At 39.3% G+C, this 17,041-nt stretch overlaps 1 long non-coding RNA gene across 1 annotated transcript; it reads right to left on the bottom strand.

The window, feature by feature from the left end:
• Positions 1-5,427: 5,427 nt before the first annotated feature.
• LOC125352431 lies at positions 5,428-17,026 on the bottom strand. Its single transcript, XR_007211169.1, has 3 exons — positions 17,017-17,026; positions 14,896-14,900; positions 5,428-5,481 (listed from the first exon to the last, which is right to left on the bottom strand). It is a non-coding gene; the product is annotated as an uncharacterized LOC125352431 (long non-coding RNA).
• Positions 17,027-17,041: the final 15 nt, after the last annotated feature.

Here is a 17,041-nt window from a genome sequence, read left to right as displayed (position 1 = left end):
ATGTGATGACTTGTGGTGATGTGATGTTTTTCTGCAGCATAACTAAAAACTTAATTGTAATTAACACCCTGAGTATCCTAAACACCCAACTTAACCCTATCCTTAACATCGACAACCATACACAAAACCCCTAATCTCAATCATAACCCTGAAAACAGTATCTCTAAGAACTCTTAACCCCAGACACCTAAAAAACCAATACCTTAAAGAAGACAAAGTTTTCATATGAAAAGGGTACTGAAATCAAATTTGATTTTATTCTTCAGGTGTCTCTAGATACTAAAACAGAACAAAAAAAAAAGTGCTATTTCAAGAACTTTTAGGTCAAAAAACTGAGCCAGGTAGGGTAGCACATTCAAGTAAGGTTGGCCTGATGTGATGGGATGATGTGGCGTGATCTGAGGATGTGATGTGCTTTGAGGATGTGCCATGATGTGGTGATGTGATGGGATGATGTGATCTGTTTTTCTGCAGCATAACCCCTACCTCTAACCACAGACACCTAACAACCCAATCCCTAAAAACAAAGCCCAACCCAACCCACTCCGTGACTTACCAGACAGTGCTCTGCATCCTTGGAGGTAGGTGGCCTTCTTTTGTCACGCATGCTTTAGGTGTGTCCAACATTACACACAGAGATACACAGCACTCCATCCCCTACCCATATCCTCACATGTGTGGGCATAGCAGGTGCATGAACACAGTGAAAGCATAGCTGACCACTTTTTCAAGTCGCCAATGGCACCCAAAGACAGACACAGCCAGAGCACACCATCAAGCACGGCAGGGCAAGGACTATGATCAAACAACCACACAACAACTGAAGACCATCAGAGTGGCCTGGCACACATTCTAAACCACATGCAATTGGAATCATGAATGCTAACATGTACCGCAAACATAAAATGTCTGCAAAAAAGAGAGAAGACAAGGAGCAGAGATGAGGAACTGGAGGAGGCCGGGGTGGAGGAGGTGGTGAGGAGAGAGCCAAGTTCTCAAATGAAAAGGGGAACGAAATCAAATTCTATTTTACTCTACAAGTAAATCTCTTGCTACTAAAACAGAACTAAAAAAGCACCTTTTCAGAACCTTTTAGATCATAAAATGGATACAGGTAGGGTGGCAAATTCATGTAAGCCCCACCGTTGAAAAGCTGAGGATGGAAGATTGAGGGTTCAAAACTGGCCTGGTCCTATATAGAAATACAATGTCTGGAGGAAAAAGAAAAGAAAGAGAAAAAATATAAAAGAAGGATGTGAGGGTAGGAGGAGGAATGGAGGCGGAGGAGGGGGGGGAGAGGGAGAGGAAAGAAAGGAGCGGAGAGGAGAGAGGCAGTTTTCAAGTGAAAAAAGTAATAATGTGATGTGTTGTGATGATGTGGCATGATGATGTGAAGTGATCTGGTGATGTGTGATCTGGTGATGTGATGGAATCTGGTGATGTGAAGTGATGGTGTGATGTGAAGTGATGATGTGATGACATGAAGTGATTATGTAATGTGTAATTATGTGACATAATGTGGAGATGTAATCTACTTTTCTGCAGCATAACTAAAAATTATAATTCAAACCAAGTATCCTTGACATCGCCTTAACCCTATCCTTAACATCGACAACCCTATACCTGAACCCTACTCTCAATTATACCAATCCTGAAAACAGCCGTAAACCCTGAAACCCCCACCTCTAACCCCAGACAACTAACAACCCAATTCCTTAAACTTAAGCCCTACTCCAACCCATTCCGTGACTTACCAGACAATGTTCTGCATCCCTGGAGGTAGTTGGCCTTGTTTTGTCAAACATGCTTAAGGGGTGTCCAAGTTTACACACAGAGACACAAAGCACTCGATTCCCCACCCATACCCTCACATGTGTAGGCAGAGCAGGTGCATGAACACAGTGAAAGCACAGCTGACCATTTATTCAAGTCTCCATTATCAGACAAAGTTAGGCACAACAGGAGCACACAATCAAGCGAGGTAGAGCAAGGACTCTGATCAAACAACACCACAACTGATGAATGCCATTGGAGTGGCCTGGCACACATTCTAAAACACATGGGTTTGGAATCATCAATAGTAACATGTACCGCAAACATGTCTGGAGAAAACAGAGGAGAAAAAAGAGAGAAGAGAAGGAGGGGAGTGGGTGGAGGAGGCAGGGACATAAGAGGAGAGGAGAAAGGAGAGAATAAATTATTCAAATGAAAAGGGGAATTAAATCCCATTCTACTTTGTCCTACAGGTAAGTCTCTTGTTACTAAAAATTGAGCCAGGTAAGGTGGCAAATTTAGGTAAGCCCCACAGTTGTAGACTGAGGCAGGAAGATTGAGAATTCAAAAGCGGCTGGGTCTAATGTAGAAATACAAATAGAATTTCTTGAGAAAAAAGAAAGGAATGAGAAAAGACAGAAAATAGGAGGAGGGGAGGGAGGCACAGGGAGGGGAGTGGGGAGGAGGAAGAGGAGGAACAGGAGAGGAGGCGGGGAGGGGGAGGAGGAGAAATGGAGGAGGGGGCGGGGCGGGGATTCAAAACAGGCCTGCTCTAGTGTGGAAATACAACCTGGAGGAAAAATAAAAGAAAGATAAAAGATACAAAATAGAAGGATGGGAAGACGTAGAAGAAGGATGAATGGAGCATGGGCGGTGACAACTACATTGTAGATTTGACCATCTGCTAATATAGCTCCTGGTTCACCTAGTTCAACTCAGATGACAATGCTTAGACCCATGCCTACTATTACGGCTCATTCCAAATATAAGGTATAGGGTTCAAATGTCTTTATGATGTGTTGCAAATAATCAATGATTAATAAACATAAGTATTGATAGAATGGCTGAGTAAGGCATTAGACTGTAAATCTAATTATAGGGGTAGACCCCTTTCTATCATAGTCCTGAGGTGAAATTTCATATTGAATTGACAATTCAAAGGAGCAGCTTCAATCCTGCTGGGACTTCTCCCGCCTTCTTTATTGAAGCTAGAGGAGCAGCTTCAATCCTGCTGGGACTTCTCCCGCCTTCTTTATTGAAGCTAGATGATTTAGGGTATTTCGCTGTTAACTAACATTTCGTAGGTTTGATTCCTATCAATCTAGTGAGGATTTAGCTTTAAAAAAGCAATTGGTTTGCGTCCATAAGATGTAGTATTAGTTCTGCAGTACTTAGAGACAGAAATTAAAATTGAGTGTTTACTTAAGGCTTTGAAGGCCCTTGGTCTTTGATTAACCTAAATTTCTAATATATTCAGTACAACAATGGAGATAGGGAGAGTGATACTGAGGATAGAAAAAGAAAAGTTGGGATGGGTCATAAGCTTTTGTAATTATTTAGTCGTCATATGAATTTGTTATTATTTGGAAGGGGAAATAATGTAAGGGCAGAGGAATACATTGGTAGAAGATAAAAGTAAAGGTTTAGTAGGGCTGATATGGCTATAAATATACTTGCTCTAATATTTTTGTTTGACACTATTTCTTGGATATTAAATCATTTAGGTAGAAATCCTGTTAGTGGGGGTAGTCCTCCTAATGATATGTATGACCAGCATAATTAATTAATGGGGTAGAATTTCATGCTATGGTTAGAGAGGTGGGAGATGAAGAGGTTAATTATAAGTATGATGTAAATAAGTTAAGGGTTATTGCAGTGGAATTATACATTATTACTACTGCTATCCATCCTCTATGGGCGATGGATGAATATGCTAGGATTTTTCGTATATGAGTCTGATTAAGACCTCCTCAGCCCCCAATAAGAATTGATGATATAGGGCTGGGAATATGGCCTAGTGGCAAGACTGCTTGCCTCCCCATACATGAAGCCCTAGGTTCGATTCCTCAGCACCACATATATAGAAAATGGCCAGAAGTGGCGCTGTGGCTCAAGTGGTAGATTGCTAGCCTTGAGCAAAAAGAGGCCAGGGACAGTGCTCAGGCCCTGAGTCCAAGGCCCAGGACTGGCAAAAAAAAAAAATGATGATATAGCTATAAACATTATGTTTACATTTAGGTTGTTGGCCATTTGGTATATAATTGAGATTGGGGCCAGTTTTTGTCATGTTAGTACGATAATACCAGAGAATAGTGGAATACCTTGAGTAACTTTTGGTACTCAAAGGTGGAATGGGGCTAAGCCAAGTTTTATGACTAGGGCAATTGGTAGTATATATTGACATAGGTTGTCTTTTAGGTCAACTATGTTTCATTGCCCAGATGAATCAAGGTTATTGAGGATATATCATATAAGGATTATTGATGCTGTTGCTTGTGTTAGGAAATATGTTGTGGCGGCTTCTGTTGAGCATGGGTTATTGTTGTAAATTATTATAGGAATAATTGCTAGTATGCTCATTTCTAGTACTATTCATATGAATATTCAGTGTGAGGTTGTGAGAACTAATATGGTTCCTATAAAGATTGTAAATATAATTAGTGAATATACAACAATATTAATTAGTATGGGAGGGCTAAAACCAACATTTTCAGGGTATAGGCCCGATAGTTTTAATTAGCTGACCTTACTAGAATTTAGTGTAATTGGTAGCATGAAGAATTTTGAGTTCTTAGGTAGGGTTTGAGTCCTAAAATTCTAGAAATAAAAGAAATATAACCTTTATGTTTTACTCTATCAAAGTAACTTTTGTCAGACATGTTTCTATATTGGCGGTGGTATGCTCGTTGTAAGATGCATAAGTTGGTCATATCGGAAATGTAGATATGATGCTCGGATCATTAGAAACAAAGTTGTTCCAATTAATGATTTTACAACTAGGTTTGAAGTTATCATTTTATTGAGTGTTGAGTAGGTTGGACCAAAATTAAATAGCACTTAGTCAATTTATTACGATGATATTTATATATTCTGCCATAAAGAATGAGGCGAATGGTCCTGCAGTATATTCAACGTTGAAGCCTGAAGCTAGTTCAGATTCACCATTGGTTATGTCAAAGAGAACTTGGTTTGTTTCAGATAGTGTGGAAATAAATCATATTATAGCTAGGGGTCATGCTGGGACAATTATTCAGATATATTCTTGAGACATTGATAGGGATAATATTGAGAATGGTCCAGCTAATAGTATTGTTGATAGTAGGATGATTGCTAGGCTTACTTCATATGAAATGGTTTGAGCTATAGCTCCAAATGTAGCGTATTTTGAATTGGATGCTCAGCCTGATCCTAAAATTGAATATACCGATATGGTTGATGCTCCTAAGATGAATAAAAATCCTATGTTTATGTTAATTAGTGGATGTGGTATTGCAAGGGGAATTCATAGGGATAGGGATAGGGATAATGCTAACATAGGGGAAATTGAAAATAGAATTAAGGATAAAGTGGCTGGGCATATAGGCTCTTTAATGAACAGTTTTAAAGCATCCGCGAATGGTTGAAAAACACCGTATGAACCTACGATATTAGGAACTTTTCGTAATTGTATATAGCCTAGGATCTTGCGTTCTAGTAGGGTTAAGAAGACTATTGGGGGGCTGGGGATATAGCCTAGTGGCAATAGTGCCTGCCTCGGATACACGAGGCCCTAGGTTCGATTCCCCAGCACCACATATACAGAAAACGGCCAGAAGCGGCACTGTGGCTCAAGTGGCGGAGTGCTAGCCTTGAGCGGGAAGAAGCCAGGGACAGTGCTCAGGCCCGGAGTCCAAGGCCCAGGACTGGCCAAAAAAAAAAAAAAAAAAAAAGAAGGCTATTGGGTAATAAAATTGGAGTAATAGAAGGAAATTTAAAATAACCATGCTGTTAAGAGGAGTTGAGCCTCTGATGATAAAGTTTTAAATATTTTGCAATTGCCGAGCTCTGCCATCTTAACAGTTCGTTATCTTAGAACTTATTTTGGGCATGCTAATTTAATTAAGAAATAAATCATTAATTAAGCATTAAGGCGCTTTGGGGAAAGTTGGCCTTATTTCTCTGGAAGTTGGCCTTATTTCTGGAGAAATAGTAAATAGATAGAAAAAGACATGGATTTCTCCGGTCTGAACTCAGATAACGTAGGACTTTAACCGTTGAACAAATGAACCTTTAATAGCTGCTGCAGTCCTGATACGAACATCGAGGTCGTAAACCTCATTATCGATAGGGACTCTTTAATGAGACTGCGCTGTTATCCCAAGGGTAACTTGGTCCACTGATCAGAAACTCTGGATCAAAGATGACGTAATTTAACCTCAACCTGTAAATCCAGGTCTAGGTCTTTCGGAGGATTTTTTTTTCTCCGAGGTCACCCCAACCAAAATTTTCTTCCTAGCTTGTTACTGTTTACCTGTTAGAGTGAGTTTGTTTTTAGTAGAAAGTAATTTAAGCTCCATAGGGTCTTCTCGTCTTATTAATTTCCGCCTCTTCACGGAAAGGTCAATTTCATGGATTAAATGTAAGAGACAGTTAAGCCCTCGTTATGCCGTTCATACAAGTCACTAATTAAGGAAGAAGTGATTATGCTACCTTTGCACAGTCAGGATACCGAGGCCATTTAACATTAGTCACTGGGGAGGCGGTGCCTCTAATACTTGTAATGCTAGAGGTGATGTTTTTGGTAAACAAGAGGGGCTTGTATTTGCTGAGTTCCTTTTACATTATTAAATCTTTCCATCGTGACATATCTGCGTTGGATTATCATTGATTTGTATGGGTTTAAGATTAATATGGAATTTGTTAAATGTTAATGTTAATTATCAGTGACTTATTTGTGCAGATATACACTTATGTCAAGAGAAACTATTCTTATTACTTATACTAACATTGGTGCATCTAATTAAACTGGCCCAGTGTATTTCTAGGAATTGTTATAGGTTTTAGCAATATTTATATTTAACTCATGTTGAGCTTCAACGCTTTCTTAATCGATGCTTGCTTTTAGGCAAACTATGATTAATTAAATATTTATTCACTAGAAAAGCTTGAATCCTAATTCTAAAGAGCTGTACCTCTTTAGATTAACGTTAAAATTTACATTTAATTTATTAATATTTTAGGTAAATTTTAAGTTGAACTAAAATTCTTTGGGGGCTGGGGATATAGCCTAGTGGCAAGAGTGCCTGCCTCGGATACACGAGGCCCTAGGTTCGATTCCCCAGCACCACATATACAGAAAACGGCCAGAAGCGGCGCTGTGCCTCAAGTGGCAGAGTGCTAGCCTTGAGCGGGAAGAAGCCAGGGACAGTGCTCAGGCCCTGAGTTCAAGCCCCAGGACTGGCCAAAAAATAAAATAAAATAAAATTCTTTGGCTGGGCAGCCAGCTATCATCAGGCTAGGTAGGCTTCTCACCTCTACCTTTAATTATCTCACTATTTTGTGACATAGACGAGTTGGCTCTGGTTAGCTATTTAAAGGTAGCTTGTCTGATTTCGGGGTGTTTGGGTAAAACACTTTTTGTCAAATTTATTCTAGTTAGTCCATTATGCTAAAGGTAAAGGGTTTTATCTTTGCGTTGTTATACTTTGTCTTTCCCTTGCGGTACTGTTTCTATAGCTCTAGTAATGAATTTTCTGTTTGTGGAAGGCTAGGCTAGCAATAGTTCAAAGCATTCAAGTATTTTAAAGTCTTCTGCGTGTAAGTCAGATGCTTTATTTCAGCTACACTTTGATTAATCCAAGCGCACTTTCCAGTACACTTACCTTTATCCAACTCATCTCCTCTTAATTCTTGTAGTTAAAAGTTATGTACTTATCTTTATCAAATACTGAGGAGGGAGACGGGCGGTGTGTGTGTGTTTCACTGCTCTATTCAACTAAACACTCTATTTTTAGTTTACTGCTAAATCCTCCTTTATCTTGTCCATTTCAGACAAGGTTTCGTATGTTCTGGACCAGAAAATGTAGCCCATTTCATGAGTTACACCTCGACCTAACTTTTTTATATAATTGGGCTTACTTGTGTGCCTTTTTAGGGTCTGCTGAAGATGGCGGTATATAGACTGAATTAGCAAGAAATGGTGAGGTATATCAGGGTTTATTGATTACAGGAAAAGCTTCTCTAGATGGATATAAAGCACCACCAAGTCCTTTGAGTTTTAAGCTGTGGCTAGTAGTTCTCTGGCAAACAGGCTTATTTTAAACCTATTTACGTTTACAACTATACATAGTTGGGTATCTAATCACAGTTTGTGTTATAGTTTGTGTTTTAATTAGACAAAATTTCTTTCGACATTGTTTTCCATAAAAGGTAGGACTTTTTACAGCTTAGCTGTACTTTAATTTTACTGAATATTTAATTCAACACTCTTCACGCCGAACGTTATTTACTTAGGTCATTCGTATGACCGCGGTGGCTGGCACGAAGTTTATCAATTCGTGCATAGCTTACTTTTTATCACTGCTGTAGCACGTGGGGGTGTGGTTAGACGTGGCGTTATAAGCTTCAATGGTTATATTGAGAGCTGAAAAGCTACTCCTTTCATTCTAACTGAATTTCAGGGTAAAATTCAACAGCGTACAGATATCTGCATGTATAATTTTACTTACAGCAAATAAAAAGGCCAGGACCAAATCTTTGTGTTTATGGAATTAAACAATTCTTCTAGACATTTTCAGTGCCTTGCTTTGCTTATAAGCTATATTAACACGGTGGCCTTCGGAGTTTGACTGTCAACTAGTCAGTTCAGATTAGGACTGTGTTGGTATTTGCATTTATTAATGTTTAGGGAAATGGGTGTTAATAATGTGCTAATCGGGGCTGGGGATATGGCCTAGTGGCAAGAGTGCCTGCCTCATATACATGAGGCCCTGGGTTCGATTCCCCAGCACCACATATACAGAAAATGGCCAGAAGTGGCGCTGTGGCTCAAGTGGCAGAGTGCTAGCCTTGAGCAAAAAGAAGCCAGGGACAGTGCTCAGGCCCTGAGTCCAAGGCCCAGGACTGGCCAAAAAAAAAAAAAAAAAAAAAAAAAAAAAATAATGTGCTAATCTCCTAAGGGGGGAAGAATAAATATTTCTGTGTATGCACTAGAGTACTATTTTAGTACAAAATTTTTTCATGTCCTCGAGCATTAATATGTCAATGGCTTGATTATTATGGGGTTGGAGAATGTTAGTTAATAAGTCCACCTAGATCAATTGACTGCGTCCATGCCTTGACAGCGTAGCTGAGTCACAGCATACCAAAAACAAAAAAATACCAGGGATATGACAGAACAGTTATGTTAGTCCTGGGCTGATTAGTCACTAACCCATCAAGATGTCTTATTCAAGGTAAACGTGTGGGTGATCTTAATTTTATGGCACTGAGGTAAGAACCAGATGTCAGGTATAGTATCACAATAGCTAACCCCAAGTTTTATGGGCCCGGAGGGAGAAGGGTAGGCCGAGTGGGTGGGTGGATGGTTTCACGGAGGATGATAGACTGAGAGACAAGTAGTAGGGGATATCCATGTGTTCAAGGACTAATGACATTTAATGGACTAATGTGGGTATGGTATTATTGTTGACAAGCATTAACTGTCATGTACAATATTCATATTGTGAAGCATTTAATGTGGATATAACATAGGATGTAAATGTACTTTACGGGGGTTATTACTTGCTTATAAGCATGTATGTATTAATAGAATGTGGAATAAGCATTTTATGGTTTATGAACGATTAATCATAAACGGTAATTCTTTTTTGGAGAGTTTAAGATTAAGCCTCATGAAACAGTTTAAATTTATTAAATCTCCCAAGTACAGTGAATAGTTTAATTAAGAATTCCAGCTTTGGGGGTTGGAGGTAGGATTGTATTCTTTCCCTGAATGCTTTAAGAAGATAAAATCTTTGTCTTAGGTTTACAAGACCTATATAATTCTTAAACTATTAAAGCAGTCTTCATTTAAGTATTTTCTTTTCAATTAATCCGGCAACAGGGAGAAAGAGAAGGAGAATGGATGTGATTCGACCAATAATGATAAAGGGTGGTTCTACTGGTTGTCCTCCAATTCAGGTTAGAATAAATAAATCTAAGGCTAAAATTAAAAATAGGATTTCACTAATAGGTCTGAATATTAATCCACGTTGGTTAGATGTATGGAGGAGTGGGAATAGGGCAAGGATTAGGATTGACAGGATCAGGGCAATTACTCCTCCTAGTTTATTTGGAATGGAGCATAGAATAGCGTGTGAAAATAGGAAATATCATACTGGTTTAATATGAGGTGGTGTATTCAGTGGGTTAGCTGGTATATAATTATCTGGGACTCCTAAGGCATCTGGGAAGAATAAAATGATCATAAAGAAGAAGGCTAGCAATGCTACACCTCGTACTAGATCTTTGAACGAGTAGTAAGGATGGAAAGGAATTTGATCTGAATCAGATAGGATGCCTAGTGATTAGATCCTGTTTCGTGAAGAAATAAAAGACAAACTATTGCCATTGTTGCAATAATGAATGATAAAATAAAGTGGAATGTGAAACCTCATCAACTGAAAACCCCCCTCAAATTCACTGTACTAGGTCTGAGCCAATATAAGGGATTGCAGATAATAGATTGGTAATTACGGTGGCTCCTCAAGATGACAACTTTCCTCATGGAAGTACATATCCTATAAAGGCTGTAGCTATTACTAGGAATAGAAGAATTAATTCTGATATTTCAGGTTTCTTTGTAGAGGTAGGAACCATGATAAATACCTTGTCTGATGTGCAGATAAAGGCAAATGAAGAATAATGATGCTCTGTTAGAGCGTATATATCGGATTAATCAACCATAGTTAACATCTCGGCAAATATTGGCAACTGAAGAAAATTATGTGAGTATATCCGATGTGTAGTGCCAAGTAGAAATTTGGATAATTAAGCATACTCCAAGAAGGGATCCAAAGTTTCATCATCCTGAGATGTTAGAGGCAGTTGGAAGGTCAATGAGAGCAGGGTTTACTATTTTTATGAGAGGGTGAGACTTTTGTATGATTGTCATTATAAGCTGTTTTTATAGTTGAATTAACAATGATTTTTCATGTCATTGGTCGTGGTTTAAGTCCATGTAAAAATTATGACAAATTTACTTTCCTTAACGTTAATCTTAATGGTTTTAGGTTTTGTTCGGGTGGCTGTTAAACCTTCACCTATTTTCACAGGTGCAGGATTGATTGTTAGTGGGGCTATTGGGTGTGGTCTAATAATTCTAAATGATAGCCCTTACATTGGTATGATTGTATTTTTTATTTTTTTAGGAGGAATGTTAGTAGTATTTGGCAATATAATTGCTGTATCACCTGATGAATATCCTGAAATTTGAGGCTCAAATTTATGACTATAATTTTTACTATTATCAGGAATCTTACTAAAAGTCGTTTTAGTAATTACTGTTCTGCATTTTGAGGGATTAGAAGGTGTAGATGGATTATATAATTTAGATAATATTTTAGCATTTGGTGAAGATGTTATTACTAGTTCAGAAAAAGATTCACTTGGAGCGGAGGCTATTTAAAGCTATGGGAGTTGAATTATAGTAGGTGGTGGTTGAACTCTATTTATAGCTGTTTATCTTATTATTGAAATTACTTGTGGCGTTTAGTTAATAGTTAGTAGAAGTAGGGTGGATAAGATGAATGATGAAAAATAAATTTTTAATAGGCCTTTATGATTTGACACGGAGCTAGAATCAGATGTATTAATGGTAGCTAGGGTATTAGGCATAATTTTTCCAGTTCATGTATAGTCTATAGTTGATGTTGCTAATTTTTGGCTAAATGTGACACCTGTATTAGGAACCAGTCGATGTGTGATGGGTGGAAAAAATCCTAGCAGGTTACAGGAGTTGAATGAATACCATTTTTTATATAATTTAAAATAAGATGATATAATGTTTAGTTCTATTGCAGTTACCCTACGATAGTTACTGTTAGAGCTGATAATTTGATTATAATAGGCATAGTTATACTTTGGGTGTTGGTAGGATTAATAAGGTTGGAAAATAGGAAACCAGTGAAGATGCTTTCTATTAGAAGGCGTTTGATTGGATTAATTAGGCTTGGATTATTTTCATGGATGGAATTAATTGGTAAAAATTGTGGATGTCCTATTAAAACGCAGAAAATAATTTGTGAGCTGTAGATAGCTGTAAAAGATGTTGCAATTAGGATGCTGATTAGGGCCCGAGAATTTGTACATGACAGATTTGTTGCTTCAAAGATTAGGTGCCAGTCAGTTAAAGCTAGGCTACCTACAATTAGAGCAGATGTTGTAAATGATAGACATGGGGCCATTCCTCCTATTTTTCAAATGTCTACTCCATCATTTAGGTTATGGATAATTGAGCCAGAACATATAAATAACATAGTCTTGAAGAATGCATGTGTACAGATGTGAACAAATAAGGCTGATCAATGCCTACAGTTACTATTATCAGACCTAGTATGCTTGAGATAGAAAATGCAATAATTTTCTTAATATCATTTTGGGTCAGGACACAGATTGCTGTGAATAAGGTTGTAATGGCCCCAATACACAGAATTAATGATATAATATCTGTGTGATTGGCTATAAAAGGATAAAAACGAATTGGCAGGAAGATTCCTGCTACAACTATAGTACTTGAGTGTAGTACAGAAGATACAGGTGTAGGACCTTCTATGGCAGATGGAAGCCATGGGTGTAAGCAGAATTGAGCAGATTTACCAGTAGCTGCTAGAATTAAACACAGTAAGGGTAAGGCAGTTTCATTACTTATTAAAAATTTTTGTTGAAGTTCTCATGAATTACAGTTGGAACATATTATTAGCTGTGACTAGGATGATCATAGTGATGAGAAATATAAGGAGGTAGGTCATAAATCAGTTTAGGTTTGGATATAATGTATATATCATGTAGAAAATTCTATGATGGACCAAGTGACGAATAGGGCTGTAGATAAAAAAAAATAACAGCATAAAGATCTAACTTAAAGCTTATGTATAATTCTATGGAGTGAATAGTTATTCGGTGATACAGATGACTGTCTCTTTATATTGATGCGTAGGAATATTGGAATCAGAATAAAAACATAGGCTCATTGTATAGTTTTAGTAATTTGATCAGGATAAGTTAGTGTTGGTTGACCAATTAAAACTTTTGTTAGGGGTTTTAGAAGAATAGCTAATATGAATATAAATGATAGGGTAAGCATTACAGGTTACTTTATTTTGAATTTACACCAAATTTCTGGCTCCTAAGGCCAATGGATTAATATGATCCTAAAAAAATTAATAAAAAAGCCATACTTTCATGTATGGGTGGAGGAGTTAGCAGCTCCTCTTTACTTTTTCAGGTACTTAAAAGAACTATAATGCTTTGTTTCTAGATTCACAGTCTAATGTTTTGATTAAACTATAATTATAGTATGTAGGGCCAAGAATAGGGCTTGGGTGAATTTTAAGAAGAATGATTGGCATTAAGTGAAGAAAAATTAAGGTATGTTCTTGTGTAAGCAATGGAAAGGGGGGGGGGGGCAGAGGTGGCAACGGAGGAGGCAGGGAAACAGGAGATAAGGAGAAGAGGGAGAATAATGATTTCAAATGAAAAGGGGAATGAACTCCCATTCTTTTTTATTATACAGGTAAGTCTGTTATTAAAACAGAACTAAAAGAGTGCCTTGGGCGGGGGGGGGGGGGGGGGGCCAGTCTTGAGGCTTGGACTCAGAGCCAGAGCACTGTCCATGGGTTGTCATTTTTCAGGAACTTTTAGATCATAAAATTGAGCCAGGTAGGGTGGCAAATTCAGGTAAGCCCTACAGTTGGTAAGATGAAGCAGGAAGATTGAGAGTTCAAAATCAGCTTGTTCTAATGTAGAAATACAATGTCTGGAGGAAAGAGAAAAGACAGAAAAAAGGAGGGGGAAAGGAGGGGGAGAGGAGGGAGGAGGAGGAGGAATGGAGGAGGAGGAGGGGGAGGAAAGAATAATATTGAGCCTGGTAGGGTGGTATATGCAGATAACCACAACAGTTGGGAGGCAGAGGCAAAAAGACTAATATGAGACCCGCCTGGTCTAAAGCAGCAATACAATGTCTGGAGAAAGAAAAGAGAGGAGAGGAGGGGAGGAGACAAAGACAGAAGAGAGGGAAATGGGAGAGGAGAGGACACTTAAGTGAGCCATTAGTTGGCACAAGTGCAGTTTTCTTCAGTGTACTAATATGTAAAAGCTGCTGGTCTCCAAGAATCCAACATCAACTGTATTCTGCATGGTAACAAATAACGCCAATCCTAGATATAATGAACCACCAAAAATGTACCTAAGAATCACCATCAACACAAGAGATTTGCACATGTTAATCAGAAAAAGAATGAACAGTCACGTGTACCACTGTTGAAAAATCAATAATATACAACTTATGAAGATTCAACAGTTACTTGCATCTCCTTCCATGTTCACATGTTTGGACCATGTGTCTCAGGTCATTCAGTGGTCTGTTCTTTTATTGTTGTCCCTCATGGGCTGTCGTTGAGCCAGTGGCACTTCTGGTTTTCTGGCATTTAATCAGATAAGTCTCAAGGACGGTCCTGCCAGGGCTGGCTTTGAGCCATGATCCTCAGATCTCAGCCTCCTGAGTAGCGAGGATTACTGGTGTGAGCCACTGGTGCATGGCTCTCTTCTTGATTTATTGACACTCTGTACTTAGAAATTAATGGGTACTTTGTCTCACGAGTTTTGCAGCTTACATTTGGAATCTTAGGAGGTGTGTACTGATTTCCTTTAAAGGATTTCAATTTATCAGACTTTTCTTTTAATGGCTTGTGGATTTTCTGTCACCCATGATAGAACCTGCTAATCTCCAGGCTTCAGCCTTATCCAGCCCAAGCATTATGGTGGCCTTTACAGCCTGAATCTACATTGCTCAGTGCATGCCTGGGACACCCCACACTCTCTACCATCACACAACACTCATGTTGATCAAATGAAGCCCATTGCTTCTGTTGCTTCAAAGGCAACAATGTCTGATCCTCAGATGTGCCTGAAGTGTCATCTCAAAACTCAAGACTGGGGCTGAGAATGTGGCGTAGTGGTAGAGTGATTGCCTAGCATTCATGAAGCCTTCAGTTCGACTCTTCAGTACACAGAAACAGAAAAGCCCGGAAATGGTGCTGTGGTTAAAGTGGTAGAGTACTAGCATGAAGCAAAAAGAAGCTCAGGGACAGCTCCCAGGCCAAGTTCAAGTACCAGGAGTAAACAAGCCAGTCCACATGGCATCCTTTATGGCTAAAGTGTGTGTTTTGCCAAGTCTCATTATGCATACTGCTTCATAGCAGCAATGGAGGCCCCAAGTATCTGTGTGGCTACTTAGGTGGAATGCGTGTCTTAAACTGCGCACTAATGAGCATAAGGGATAGCTCCCATGGTTTGAGAGGCCATTTGTCTGGTAACACCATGGCACTACTTCAGCACAGCTTTCAAGTCCCTCCATCGCCCAGTACTACCTTGGACCATGGCCAGCCAGGGTCTGGGTGCTTCAGTCCCAGCCACACTGATTGCTGAGCGCCTAAATTAAACCCAGTGGCCATCTTTTCATACCATGTCCTTGTTACCTTCTCCCTCATTCCTCCTCATATGATTGTGATTCAAAGATTAGAGGGGGCTGGGGATATAGCCTAGTGGCAAGAGCGCTTGCCTCGCATACATGAAGCCCTGGGTTCAATTCCCCAGCACCACATATACAGAAAATGGCCAGAAGTGGCGCTATGACTCAAGTGTCAGAGTGCTAGCCTTGAGCAAAAAGAAGCCAGGGACAGTGCTCAGGCCCTGAGTCCAAGGCCCAGAACTGGCCAAAAAAAAAAAAAAAAAAAAAAAAGATTAGAGGGTCTTAGAACCTTGACCTACAGTGATACCAACTTCAGAATGTTTTTGAATGGGTGTCACTTCTTCAGTGGAGGGGGTGTCATTCGAGCCACTTTTCTACATTGGGCCATAATTAAAGATACTACACTCAAAATTCCAAGTGTATTTACTCCATGTTTTCATCTGATACTAGACACATTTTGCCCTCAAAGTACTTACAGTCAGAAGAAATCAACAGGCACCAAAGGATGGCCATGCTGGAACTACTCCCCAGGGAAGCGGGATCCTATACAGGCAACAAAGGAAGATCAAAATGGAAAGTCACACAGAAGCTCCTTACTAGAAAACTTGAATAAAATCAGACTAAAGGAACTGACTGGGTTATATTAAAAGGGTGAGGGTCAGTGTTGAGTTACTTGCCTAGGTCATGGGAGGCCCGGAAACACAATAAATTTTAAATTCACCAAAATCAAATTTAAATACCTTGGTATGCTGAACAAAATGTGTGTAAGACCTAAGTAATAAAAATAAATTAAAAACAAAATATGCCTTTACCTCCTTCTCGAGGCCCCAAGATGGATATAAAAGTATAGATGAAAACTTGATGCAGATTTGAACAGAGGCCAGGGGCCTGGGCAAGGCATGAGTTCTCCAGAGCAGGTTCTAATGGGGGCCCATCCACACTGTTCTACCTTGGGATATAGAGCCAGAACCTCTATTCATGATTCCAAGCGTCCAGGCTCTACACATTTTATCCAGACACTCTGTACATTTTCTCTTCAAAATGCCTACAAAGGCTGGAAAACATGAAAACCAAAGGCAGTATAAAAACAACCAGGGCTAAGACCTGAGGTACTTGCCTAGCTTGTGGAAATCCCTGGAATACAATACCACTGGCACACACAAAAAAGAAAGTGAAGGACTGGGGATATTTCCTACCGGAAAGAGTGCTTGCCTCGCATACATGAAACCCTGGGTCCGATTCCCCAGCACCACATATACAGAAAACGGCCAGGAGTGGTGCTGTGGCTCAAGTAGCAGAGTACTAGCCTTGAACAAAAAAAGGAAGCTAGGGACAGTGCTCATGCCCTGAAGTCCAAGGCCCATGACTGGCAAAAAAGAAAAAAGAAAGTGAAATACTTTGTCATGCCTAATAAAATGTGGCTCACTCAACCTAGCTAACTCAGGAGGCTGAGACAAGAGGATCCAGGTTCAAAGCCAGCTCAGGCAAGAAAGTTAATAAGACTGTTATCTCCAATGGCCCACCAGAAGTGGCACTATGGCTCAGGTGGTATAGCACTAG

Source organism: Perognathus longimembris, chromosome 6 (assembly GCF_023159225.1).
Source record: "Perognathus longimembris pacificus isolate PPM17 chromosome 6, ASM2315922v1, whole genome shotgun sequence".
In the NCBI taxonomy this organism is placed as follows: domain Eukaryota; kingdom Metazoa; phylum Chordata; class Mammalia; order Rodentia; family Heteromyidae; genus Perognathus; species Perognathus longimembris.
The sequence above is the reverse complement of the archived record's forward strand: the minus strand, read 5'-3'. Positions and strand labels throughout refer to the sequence as shown.